Genomic DNA, 12,950 nt, shown 5'->3' with positions numbered 1-12,950 from the left:
CAGATTGTGAATTTTAGTTTAACATGAGGTGATCTGCACTCACACGTATGTTCATGAGGAAACACATTTCATGTTTTATTTTTAGTTTCTTCCATGAATAAAACAACATAATGATGAGATCCGACTTCTCTTAGGCTTCTCTAAAGCAGCAGATGCTACCTTTGTTCAATTGACATAGCAGAGAAGTTTCAAAGGATCAAGCTGGTGTAAGATCTAGTTTCATTTGAGCCTCTAGTTCCCATCTGGTAGCCAAAGCATGCACTTTACCAAGGACCTTTCTTCATCTCCATTTGAGATGGCAAGGGTGTAAGCAAGCTTCACTGGCCGGAACTGGACATATGTAAGTTTGAGTGGTAGCAAGTGGCTAGTGTGAATAGCCATTGAAGAGGTTGCCTCTTCCCTTTGTGTCAATACACAGCTGGAAACAACTGTTTCCGCAGTCATCTATCCGAGGCAATTGTATGCTGGGAGAGGGTCACGTTTTAAGTGGTGTAACTAGTCAACCATTGCTGATAATCTTAATGCGGAAGAACTATACTGGATTAGGCATTAAGCAAAATATTACTGCATGAAGCCCAATACTGTGGGTTGGCAGACAAACCACCAAAGGAACCTAATTAAAATGTGTACAGTGTGTTTGGAACTGTGTGCATGGCATATTTTCATTAAGACAAGGACGAGAGTGCCGGTTGCTCGCTCTCTGTATCTCCGATATCAGCGCAGCCTCAGCGGTAAAAACCATGAAGTTTTTAAGACATTTATTTGCGGCGAAAAAACAAATTTTAAAGCGACGATTCCGATTTATTTTGCGCATTTTTAAAACATATCTAGTGCTGAAATCCTCGAGTGCACTTGGCGCCCTGCAGTCTCCTCGGTCCACCGCCAGTCATTAGCGGACTGTTTGTTGTGAAGGGAGACTCCGGGGGACAGCCTTATTGCAAAGTGACTCACTTCCGGGTTGCGCCAGTAAGAACCGCCATCTTGGTTGGGTTAGCGGTCTAGCAGCTCCGCTCCCAACCAGATCCAGGCACTATAACTATAGGAAATGGCACGAGAGAATGCAGCGGACGGGTGCAGCGGGCGCGCCGACGGCCAAAGGTAAGCCCGTCTGCGCCCGTCCACGCTACGACCGGGCACAGGGCCGGTCCCTCTAGACTATTTGAACCCCATATACCAACATCGAATACGAGGACCATTACCTATCTTGATCTATCATCCTCCAGGTCCTTGAGCGGTCTTTCTAAAAAATGTACACAATCTTATGGAATCAATGGCAGGAACTCCCGATTACACTATATTGGGAGATTTCAACTTCCATCTTGAATCCGTACAGGATAAGGAATCCTCCTCCCTTATAACAGACCTTTTGTCAGCAGGCTTTCAACAATTGGTCATTACACCTACTCATACGGCAGGTCACATCCTGGATGGACTATTTACGAATAATACCAATATCTCAATATCCTCAGTCCTACCTCTCACTTGGTCCGACCACTCTGCAATAATTTGTACTCTACAAGTCACAAAAGCTAAGGCAAAACATACCATATCGCGTACCCATAAACAAGTCAGAGCAAGGAGAAATAATGATATTAGTCTCCTGCATAAAAGGCTGTCCTCTAACCAACAGGAAGTTACAGCAGATCCTGATACAGCGGCCAATGACTATTCTTCCTGGCTAGATAAGGCCTTTAGCATAACAGTACCGGTTAAGAATGACTCTACTAACCAGAATGCCCCGTCAGCCCCCTGGTTCCCAGAGGCTTTAAGATTGGAAAAACAACTGTGCAGAAATTTGGAGAGGAAATGGCGCAAAAATTATGACAACAATGCGAAAGATCTATACAAGGACTCACTTACTAAAGACAAACACCTTATCCTAGCTGAAAAAAAGCAAATACTATCAAACACAAATAGATCTGGCCCAAAACTCCACTAAGCAGCTATTTCAGGTGGGAACCAAATTATCCAATCCTTCCAAAAGCACAGTAACAGAGGCGTCACCTGATCTCTGCGACTCCCTTGCAGATTTCTTTGAAGACAAAGTGCTGCAGATTCATTCAAATTTTGCAAGTTAAGACAGATCCCGTAGTTAGAGACAGCTTGACTGATAACCAGGTTGCGGGTTTTTCAGAATTTAGCCAAATCTCATCTCAACAAGTAAAAGAGCTTATTCTCTTCACAAAGTCAGGTTTCCCTTTGGACCCCTGCCCTCCGCCAATGGTAAAACTTATTTCGGAACACATAGCCCCTACACTTACTAACATGTTTAACTCAATGTTCAATACTGGATTACATCCTTTGAATTGGAAGAAGACCATCTTTAAACCTCTTCTAAAAAAACACCTTGGATCCCACAGAACTCAAAAACTATAGGCCTATAGCATGCCTCCCTTTCCCCTCAAAGTTTGTTGAAAAGATATTGAATATTCAATTATCTCAATATATTGATCATAATAATCTCTTGGACTCGACTACATTTGGGTTCAGGAAGGGCCATGGTATGGAGACAGCCCTGATCAAGGCGGCGGATGAAATTAGGATGATCCTAGATCAAGGTGGAGCAGCGATTCTTGTCCTATTGGATTTGTCCGCGGCTTTTGACACGGTCGATCATTCCATTCTTATCGACCGTGTCTCAGCCATGGGCATAGGACATAAAGCTAAAATGCTACTCACCTCTTTCCTTGCCAACCGCACTCAATCGGTGAAATTGGGAGAATTCTATTCACCAATGTTTTCCCTTCCATGCGGAGTACCACAAGGATCCTCCATTAGTCCGACCTTATTCAATATTTATGTATCGGACTTGGCCAGGACCATTAAAAAACTATGGATGAGAATTAAATCATATGCCGATGACACCCAACTGGTGCTGGCAGTACACAATGATGGAATGCAAGTGGCAGCCAGCTTCCAGGAGGGAATGTTAACCATCAGTTCTTGAATGGCACGAAATAGTCTAAAGCGAAACTCCGACAAAACGAAGGTAATGACGTTTGGTAGTTTATCACCTAGCTGGTCCCCCATGTGGTGACCAACCGATTTGGGATCACTGCCACAACTGGTAAAAAAAGTTAGAAACCTCGGGGTGTTGTTCGACAACAAACTTTCATTCATTCATCATGCGAATGCAGTTGTATCCGCATCCTTTAACATTCTTAGAATGGTAAAGAAGCTGCTCCCCTTCCTTCCCCCTAGTGCGGGACAAACTCTCACATGCACGCTGGGCAAAGATCGACTATTGTAATGGCCTCTTTCTGAATGCTCAGGAGAGAGTCTTAAACAAATTACAATTAGTGCAAAACGCAGCAGCAAGACTGCTCTCTGGTACACCGAAATTTAAATCCATATCCCCAGTTGTCCGCCAACTACATTGGCTACCAATTAGAAGCCGAACAAAATTTAAGGCTCTATGTATAACATACAAAGCGATTAACAACTTTGGACCAGAGTTTCTAAAAAAGGCTCCTTGTCTATACACTCCCGCTAGAACTCTTTGTTCATCCTCAGCACGCTGCCTGACCATCCCATGCACAAAGAAATCATCATGGGGAGACAGAGCATTCATAGTCGCTACCACCAGACTCTGGAATACCCTTCCTCTCCACATTAAGGCCAGCCCATCCCTCATGACATTCAGGAAGTCGGTAAAAACCTGGCTGTTCAATCAGTGAGTACGCTCTACAATCTTGCGTTCCTTTGTGTTACAGCGCCGAGACACCTCCGGGTAGTTGTGCGCTATAAAAGTTTCATAAATAAATAAATAAATAAATATGAGAGCTACGCTGGCTGTGCCCATATTTAGCATCACAAACAGCCACCAAATAACCCAAATGATGTCTCACTTATTTTATTCTCTTCAGATAATCACACAGAGGGATAGAAGAAATCTTAAGTTACAAATCACTGCACCAGTGCTGCTTGTGGTAGCTTACATGTGGTCACCAATTATGAATGACACAATACTGAAGGGACATCTCGGTCCTGAAGAAAGCCATACTGACCCTGAGGGTGCTTTATTAGATGGCTGAAACATGTAGAATGAGGATGTGGGAGATCATCACAATCTCATATCATACCCAGCTATGTGTTTAATCTTACCAGAAGATTCCATTATTAAAATTGTCTTGAGTTGTGGATAATCTTGAGTTCATTTTAATCCTCTGATCCCTGCACAACTCTGCAAAAAGCTGCTGTGCTGAAATTCAGGTGTCACAGCACACCCAGGAACAGGAACTCTGTGACAAAGCAAGCCACTAACTTGCTACAGTTGGTGAGAGTTCTTTTAAACACCTAAAGGGTTTCTCAACTCACTGCAGAGAGGGGCATTTCAAGATGATTTGAAGTTGGTAGAGAGTTCCTTTTTATTAGGGAAGAAAAGTGGGCCTTAACTCTTCTCACTCTTCCTTTTGTTCTTTTCTGCACTCTTAAAATAACCATGCTGGAGTTTAGAAGGTGAATGAGCCATAAAGAGGTCTTTAAATGTTGTTTTTATCTGATAATATTTGCTGCGCTTCAAAGCCAGAGGTCCAATATTAGCCAATACATTCTGACAAATGGGTGTACATTCTTTTAACATGGAGATTGGTGTTTTCTTTCTCTAACTGCAAAGCAAGACCATGTTGTGACACAAACAATGTAACAATACGACAGGGGTAAAGTAAATGTAATTGATTCTAACCCCATACAAGTGGCTGTACATTAACTGTACAAACGTTTAAGACCAGACTATATCAGCAGTCTGTAAAGTGCAAAAGATGCACGTTTCTTTGTAATTCTGAAGTATGATGCAAACAGGAATTTAGTAGGATCATTTGTGTGGAAAATGTGCACTACCAGACACATAATACACCCTTATTTCTGTCTGTATTTGCTTTGGGTGATGCTCGGAATTTTCATAATCCTTATGGCTTCAGTCATGTGGCATTGGTGGCAGCAGCTCCACTCTGAAAATTGTTCCTGCACTAATGCATGCAGTGTCTCTGACACATGTGCTTCACACACTCCAGGTCATGCAGAATACAGCCATGTTTAGCACTAAATAGAGACACACAGAGGAGGAATAGTGATGTGACAACTAGGAACTGAGGGGAAGACTTACAAACCCCTTGCAACACTTTTACGACGCTGTTTTTGTGATGCAGCAGCGGCGCAAACAATGCGGAACTATGCGAGATGTGTCACGTTGTAAAGCCCTGCGCTACATTATAACTTTGTCAGGTATAATGTATGCACGGTGGGCGTTCTGTCGCAAGGAATCCCCATAAAAGTGACACAGTGAATATATAATTAATGCTCCTAGTATAGGAACATTTGATCTGACAAAAGACCATTGGAGCTCGCGAAGAATGAACCTCAGAACCCGACGCACCACGGAGCCCAGCCCTTCGAAGGCTGAGCCGGCGCTGCCTGTACCCAGAGCACACCCAGTTCACCGCTCAGAGATGCCTGGTAGAGTCGCTGCGTCAGCTCTTGACATCCACAGATGTCAGAGGCCGCCCTTCTCTTAAAACCCGGAATGGAAAGCCCAAATACTTTCATCACCCCCGACACATTCAACATTGCCCTGAGACTACTGTGCTCACAAAGCATAGGGGCGGCTCCTCTGCCACGGCCGGAGGAGCATCACCCCACTGCTGAAAGGCAGCAGAAAAGGGAACAACAATATTACCATAAAACCTTTTTAATTTTCATTTTATTTTCCACTTCCAGTCCCCCGAGTCTAGGGGGGAGTGAGGTAAGTTTGCAGTGTCAGCAGCAGGAGGAGGAGTGCAAACGTGTGCTTCGGTTTGGCCGGCAGATCTACGATGTCCAAACCGACATGCGCACTTGGATATCCCCAGACTGTTCCTTGGAGATATCAGCAGTGCTCAGAGGCACAGGCTCCCAGTCCCTGCTGGAGCGTGAAACTGGCCCTCTTCGTACATTCCCAGAGCTTCTCCCATGCTGGTAAATGGCATGAGAGCAGCGCAGGGATTGTGTGCGGAGCCTGTGCTCATGGAGATTGCAGTACCACCACTGCATAAATTGGAAAAAATAAGTGCATGATCCTTTCTCAAAAAGCCACTGCAGCTTGCACCGGTCATTGCCCCTTTCAGAGCTGCCCGTGACAGAACTAACACAACCACTAACCATCGCAACTCATACAAGTCTGACTAAAGCTATAAGAATTTTTTCTCTGCAGCACTGAGGTGTGTGAAAATGAAGTAAATCCTACTGTTTCTATGTGCGAAAGTAAACTACTTACCGGGACCAACCTGCTCCTGGTATTTAACCAATAGTCCATTGTGGTCAGCCTGAAAATGTTACTACTGCCCAGACCACTATCTTTAAAACTCATCAATGGCACAAGAATTATTTTGAAATCCAATTGAAATGTGGACTGTTGCACACCGGAAGGTCAAACTGTATTTCAGATACCACTAGGTGTTGGGTGCCACATTGGTAAACCCTCCTGGGCGTGAGGGTGAATGATAATGTTACAACATAGAAATCTTATCAATTTGCTGTGTTTTATTCTTTTGTTCATTTCATACATTTCTCTTCGTCTTCATAGTACATCGTATTTTATCCTATTCCACATTTTTCCGCCCAATGCATTTTCAGGAAGGAGCCCTTCTTCAGAGAACTTTGATTCTGAAAACATGAAAATGTAGAGCTTTCACACTTCAAGCGACATAATCGCAAAACTCAGACGTAACATTGCATGTTAATATCATTGCAAAGGTGGACTAAACAGCACAACAACACAAAGGTAAACGAGCTCATAAGAAGAAGGGCTCCTGCCCGAAATGCATTGGCCGGAAAAATGTGCAATAAGATAAAATATGACGTACTTTGCATGTTAGGTATAGGCCACCCCTGAGAAGTGCTGGAGTTGCGTTGTGCTTACAACACGACTCCAGCACTGCGTCACCCTTACACCGACAGATGCATTTGTCTATCTGTGTACCACGGTGCGGCGCATTGTAAATGTGGCGCATCTATGGTGGTGCAAGGTTTTTTTTTGAGTCACGCAAAATAACCGGCGCATCCCTGCTAATATGCAGGGATGAGACAGTTGTAAATCTGCTTCCCTACTTTTTTCTTCGCATATTGTTCTAACTAAGTGACAAATGCTCTCTCTGCTTTACTTAGAAAAACTGAAAGAATATGCTTTTCTCATAACTGAGTCAGAGTCCAAATAAGTGAACAACTATCATAACATATATTGGAGCAGCTGCGAGTAGGAGCTCAACTGCAGTACTGGGTCTGAGCCTGTGAGAGCCACAAGAGTGGAGCGGAATGGTGCACGGGACAGAGCGGCAGCGGAGTGAAGGAGACCTGCTGTGAGCTGGGACTGAGCCTCGGTACAGGGACAAACACCAGCGGAGTTGAAATCTGCAGTAGCCGTGTTTGCCCACTATTGCTAGTACCGGTATTGGACTGTTACCGGTTCGCAGTCCCCCTCGGAGGAAGCAGGCTCCGTAGCAGGCAGTCACTTCGCTTTTGGTTGATTCCCAGACGGCAGTACCGCGGGCGCGTGGTGCTGCTACGGCGGGGACCCTGGGGGCATGAAGGGGAGTTTCGGAGAGTTTCGGCGAGAAACGGACGGAGCCCCCCCCCTATTGCAGCAAGAACACTTTCAGCTTGCCAGAATCAGAGAGTAACAGCGGGAACAAGGACAGCTGCCGTTCGACGGAGGAGACCGCTCGGCTGAGCAGGTACAGGATGGGGCAGCTTGTTTTAGTTTTGACGCTGGGCAATTTCACTCCTTGCAATAAACACAAAACACCTTCTAGAGGCTAGAGGTCAGTGGCGAGTAGAGAGCAGAGGGCTGAGTGAGCAGAACTGGCTAACTGTCGGAGGGCGCCAGCGGGTAGCACCGAGAGGAGCTCCTACGCACCCCCTCTCCCCTCGAGAAAGGCCAAGAAACCAAGTGGATCAGGGGGAGCAAGAGAATTGAGAGGGCCAAGGCACCAAGGCACCAAGGGGCCCGTCCCGTTAAGGAGGTAGGAGGTGGGAGATTGCCAACTCTACCGCTCAGTGGAAAGGCGGAGCACGGAGAGCGGAGACCGGTGAATGGTGAACGGGCCACACCACGCTCACCTGTCACTCCCTGCTGCTGCCTGCTGCCTATCGCCTGTCCGACGTTGGTCCGGGCACGGGCGCGGATCAGGCGTAGGCCGGAGTAGCGGGTGCGAGTGTGGGTGCGGGTTCGGTCTCCTGGCCCCACCGGCACGTCGGCCCTGTTCCACAGCCTGGGGGGGGCACAGCGGTTTGGTCTGGCCGGCGGCGCCTTGTCCAGTGGTTTTGGTCTGGTTTGGCCAGTAGCGCCCTGACTCACGGGGGAAACGCTGAAGATAGTGGACCAAACGCTGGTCAACTGTCAAACTAACCACTAATCGCACCCGACCAACTGAGTACCAACAATAACCGCGCCTACTGGAATAACAATAACATCAACCCCCACCATGACTCCCGCAGTCACTTAACCCATTGGCGGTAAACTAACATTGAAACAGAGGGAGAGTGGGCCTGTGGCAGCAGGTAGTGTGAGCGCTGGAAGTCAAGGGATAGCGCTGTGACAACAACACTCCTGTACATGCCACTAAACGTCGTTTTGTCAGCAGGCCAGCGGCAGCAGGTAATGTGAGCGCTGGAAGCAAAGGAATAGCGCTGTGACACCAACACTCCTGTACACACCCCTAAACGTCGTTTTTGTCATCATAACCATCGCCTCACAAACGGGACAAACGACAGTAGTGGCAAGTTCAAAATTGCTACAAAAATAGAAGGGACAAAGCGAACAGTAGTAAGGAGGAGGTTCGCACTGCACCTGAATTGCAATTAACTCACAAAACAATAAGCAAATTATCTGGGACCAACTGAGGGGAAGATGAGATCCGGGTAGCCGAGAGTAAGTCCACCTAGAATCATCAGGAAGAAGGCCAAGGCCAAGACCAAATCGCCTGCCCACACCCTGCATGCCGACCAACCCCCCAGTCTAATATCCCCTTCTTACTCAATTTTTGGAACAGTGAAACCCTCTGGGAAGTTCACATTTATGAAAGACCCGATGTCAGTAATCTACTCAACGCCGTCAACCCTAAACGGTCTACAGAAGCCAATGACTCCGAATATCTGCAGTACAAAGATGGAGGAAAAGGATATGTCGGCATCCCAATCAGTCCAACCAGCTATAGCCAAAAACCTAGGACAGTGAAAAAGAAAGACCCATATCTGGCCTGGAAACCTGAAACATCAACAACGTCTATCAATGACAAGACCACAAGGCATAGGGATTGCCCGTCCATTAGCACAATTGGAAGTGACGCGGAGCTACCCAACACAAGCAATAAATTATTGCTTGCCGCGCTGGAGGACTTAGCAATAACGATTCATGACTCACGGTCAGAAATCTTATCCATCTCACCAATCACAGGTTCCACGAGCAAAAACCAGGCAAAGATCCTCAGCGGAACGAAACCGGTCCAAGAAAACGAATTACTTACACATGTAAGTAACTGTGGCAAGTACCCAAAGAAAGTATCTATATTAGAAATGTCAAGCTCCTTGACACTAGACACCGCTCCCATTGAAAGAAACTCTAATACTAAACAAATCTAACCCAAGAACTGAAACATACAATACTGCCAAGCGGCCAGACTGACCCGGACCTGGCTATTACTTATAACAAAGACCACAGCACACAACCAGAAGTTGAACTGGGCGTAAAAAGCAATTTAGAATCCATATTCACGCTGCACAAGGCATTGGGACGTATATTGGAAACATCGATAAAAACCCTAAACATGCAGTCGGATAAACTTGACGTACAAATATACTTAATGGGCTCAATAGCCGAACATATAGCTGGCATAAACAAAAAACTTGACGTAAAGGCTGGCACATTTAACATCCTAACAGAGCAAGTCTGCTCAAGTAAGCCTACTCACTCCTGCACTTGTCACCCAATACTGGAAAAACTCCAGGATCCACCATTTATATTGAAGGACATACTGCAGGAATGTAAGCAGACTAACCTTACTGCTACCAGTATTCAACTGAGTGACGACTTGATCTCTTTTGATCACGAAGTGATTCCAACAGGTAATACAAATAAGCCTAAGAACATAGAGGCAGCCAACATAGTGGCTCCGCACCAACGGCCGTCAGAAGGAAATGCTAAACACAAAAATCCGAGCATCACCATAGTCAACAGACCAGAAAAGTTAAATCTAAAACTTGACACTGCCTCGATCATCTGACAGAGCAGCACTAAATCCCTCACCATCGACCAACCCCGTGAAGATGACTGCGGGACAAGACTCACCAAATGTCAGAAAAAAAGGGCTAGAAAAAATAGAAACCAACGTCCTAGGAGCGAACCTGAATACAAGCAGACGACATCAAACTTCCCCATTTTTGAACAAGCCAAAATAAAAAGTATGAGTGCTGCAACTAATGACTTATCACAGGTGATGATACTAAAAGATATAAAAATCAAGGGTCAGAGGACGCCCGTAATAACTGAGGCACATGCCACAAGAACAGAACCCTCCAATAAGCGACCACAGAAAAATTCGCCAAACAGAACACCATACCCTGTAGGAGCTATCTCTCCAAAAGCCTCGGGTACAGGGAACTCTCCAGGTACAGAGCTCCGTGACATTTCGGGATCAAATGTCACCACTGACCAAGAAGACACTATCGATAGTCAGTCAAACAAGCCACCACCAATTAATCAACTCGTATCGGGAAAACCCGAACCACCCCCCAAACAGATCCCAAGTTCACAGAACACAAACAAGCAGCCCATATTAATTGAGAAAGAACCAAACAATGATAAGTCTGGAAAAGACAGACCCAATAGTCAGGTTGTTGAAAAGACAGCCATCAATGACATAGTATCTCCAATTCTAATTACTATTTCAAGTGTGGCCACAGAAACTGGCAAACAACTGGCAGCAAATGTGAGCAGGAAAAATCTTGATCTCATCCAAGTAACCTTCCCAACTGACAGTAAGGACGTTGACTCTGAAATAATTAGGAAAGCAGGGGGAAGGCGTCGCTCGGAGAACTTAGTTGACGTAAATGAGCGCTTAGTAGCAATGAGGCATGTGACAAGTATATAACATGAAGAGAAGCCATTAAGCATCCCACACAAACGATCCCTGAACGGTGTTCATCTCCCCCTTGGAAACCGTCACACCGTCAACACGAAAGACTCTGGGAGCCATAACCAAATGAACCAACGTCAAATTGTCAAAACCTGTGATAATTCACTAATGTCAAAGGTGGAAGCTCCCAACGCGGGGAAGATTATTTTCATCCCGAATACGAGCAGCAAGGTTTGCAAGACCATTTAAACTGTGGGAACATACTTCGTCTAACATCAGCTATCCCCAGTCTTGGTTACCTTACCACAGCAGACCTCCTGTTGGTTGAGTTTATAACAACGAATGACGAGCCAAAAAAAGAGTGCACAGTCACGACATGGAGGGAGGCAGGAATAGTGACCCACATCCTCTCCGAAATGGCCAAATTTAAGGAATGGGGAATTCGTTTGAAGGAAATGGTCAAGGCAGCGTATCCGTCCCCGCTCCTAAAAAGGTACTCCAACAGTGTAAACCTAGCACTGAGGAATCGACCAACGTGCTCGGTCCTCCAAGGAGCTAGGGCAGCCAAAGATTGCGCACGCAGCTTGGAAATATGTCTCTCTTTTTTTGTATATTCTATCTCAATTTATGCCATTTAAAAAAATTATTTCCAAAAATGCATCCTTTCACATAGGGAAACCCATAATTGAAAGGGCCTGCGTCATTCTTACACCTGCTGTGAGGCAGGTGCAACATTTTGACACAAAAACGTCCTAAAAGTGACGCAGTGAAATCTCATAGATTTCACTGCGTCATTTGTACAACCTTTCTTTGCGTCAATACGCCCCCTTTGCATACATTACACCTGACGCTCATATAATATGACACAGGGTTTTACAAAGTGACGCATCTACCTAAATGCGTCACTTTGTAAATATAACTCAACAAGGTGCAATTTTTATACAACTGCTGTGTCACAAAAAGTGACGCACCGGCGGCATAAAAATGACGCATGGCCTCATAAATGAGGCCCTCAAGCGCACCACAGGGAAAAACAGTGTAAAAAAATGTAGAAAAAAAATAATTTCCAGCAATGCATCCTTTCACATGGGGCAGTCCCATGACCTTACCTTATGTAATGTGAGAGATGTTAACATTGTGAGAGTCTACCTTATAAACACACAGCTATGTCAAAGATTGTGCATACAGCTTGTAAATATACACCCAGACAAGAATATGAAATGCCGTGAGAGATCTTATAACTGTGAGGGTTTACCTTATAAACACACAGCTATGTCAAAGATTGCTTTGTCTGCCTGCATATTTACAAGATGCGTGCACAATCTTTGACATAGCTGTGTGTTTATGCATCTCCCCACCATTTCATATGGTTTTCTATCTGCTATTCCTATCCCTCTCCAGACATTCACTCCTTCCACCCATGCTACAGGTTGCACAATGTGCTTAAAAAAAATGACCATATTTACAAATCCAATGAAACCATTACACAATTTCTAAACCAGCATTGAATCCAAGCATAAAAAACAATTTATAAAGAAGACTACCTTATAAACACACAGCTAACATTATAGAAAAAGGTAAAAATATCATTCCTTAAATCACAGAGACACACACTATGATACTTGTAAAAAATCTTTAAACTCTCTATCTTTTTTAAAAGAATCATTACTCACCTTTAAAAATGGTTTGGAAGATGTCAAACAGTGTCAGTCACAGTCAACAGATATTCTTAAACGAATCTCTGAACAATGCTTCCTTCACTGGGAGCCTTTCAATAATGGCACAGATTCTTTCTGATTTCAGAGCCATATTCTTGCACATAGCCAATTAAAATTATTCCCCCCC

This window comes from Lissotriton helveticus, chromosome 4_1 (assembly GCF_964261635.1).
Source record: "Lissotriton helveticus chromosome 4_1, aLisHel1.1, whole genome shotgun sequence".
Classification (NCBI taxonomy): Eukaryota; Metazoa; Chordata; class Amphibia; order Caudata; family Salamandridae; genus Lissotriton; species Lissotriton helveticus.
The sequence above is the reverse complement of the archived record's forward strand: the minus strand, read 5'-3'. Positions refer to the sequence as shown.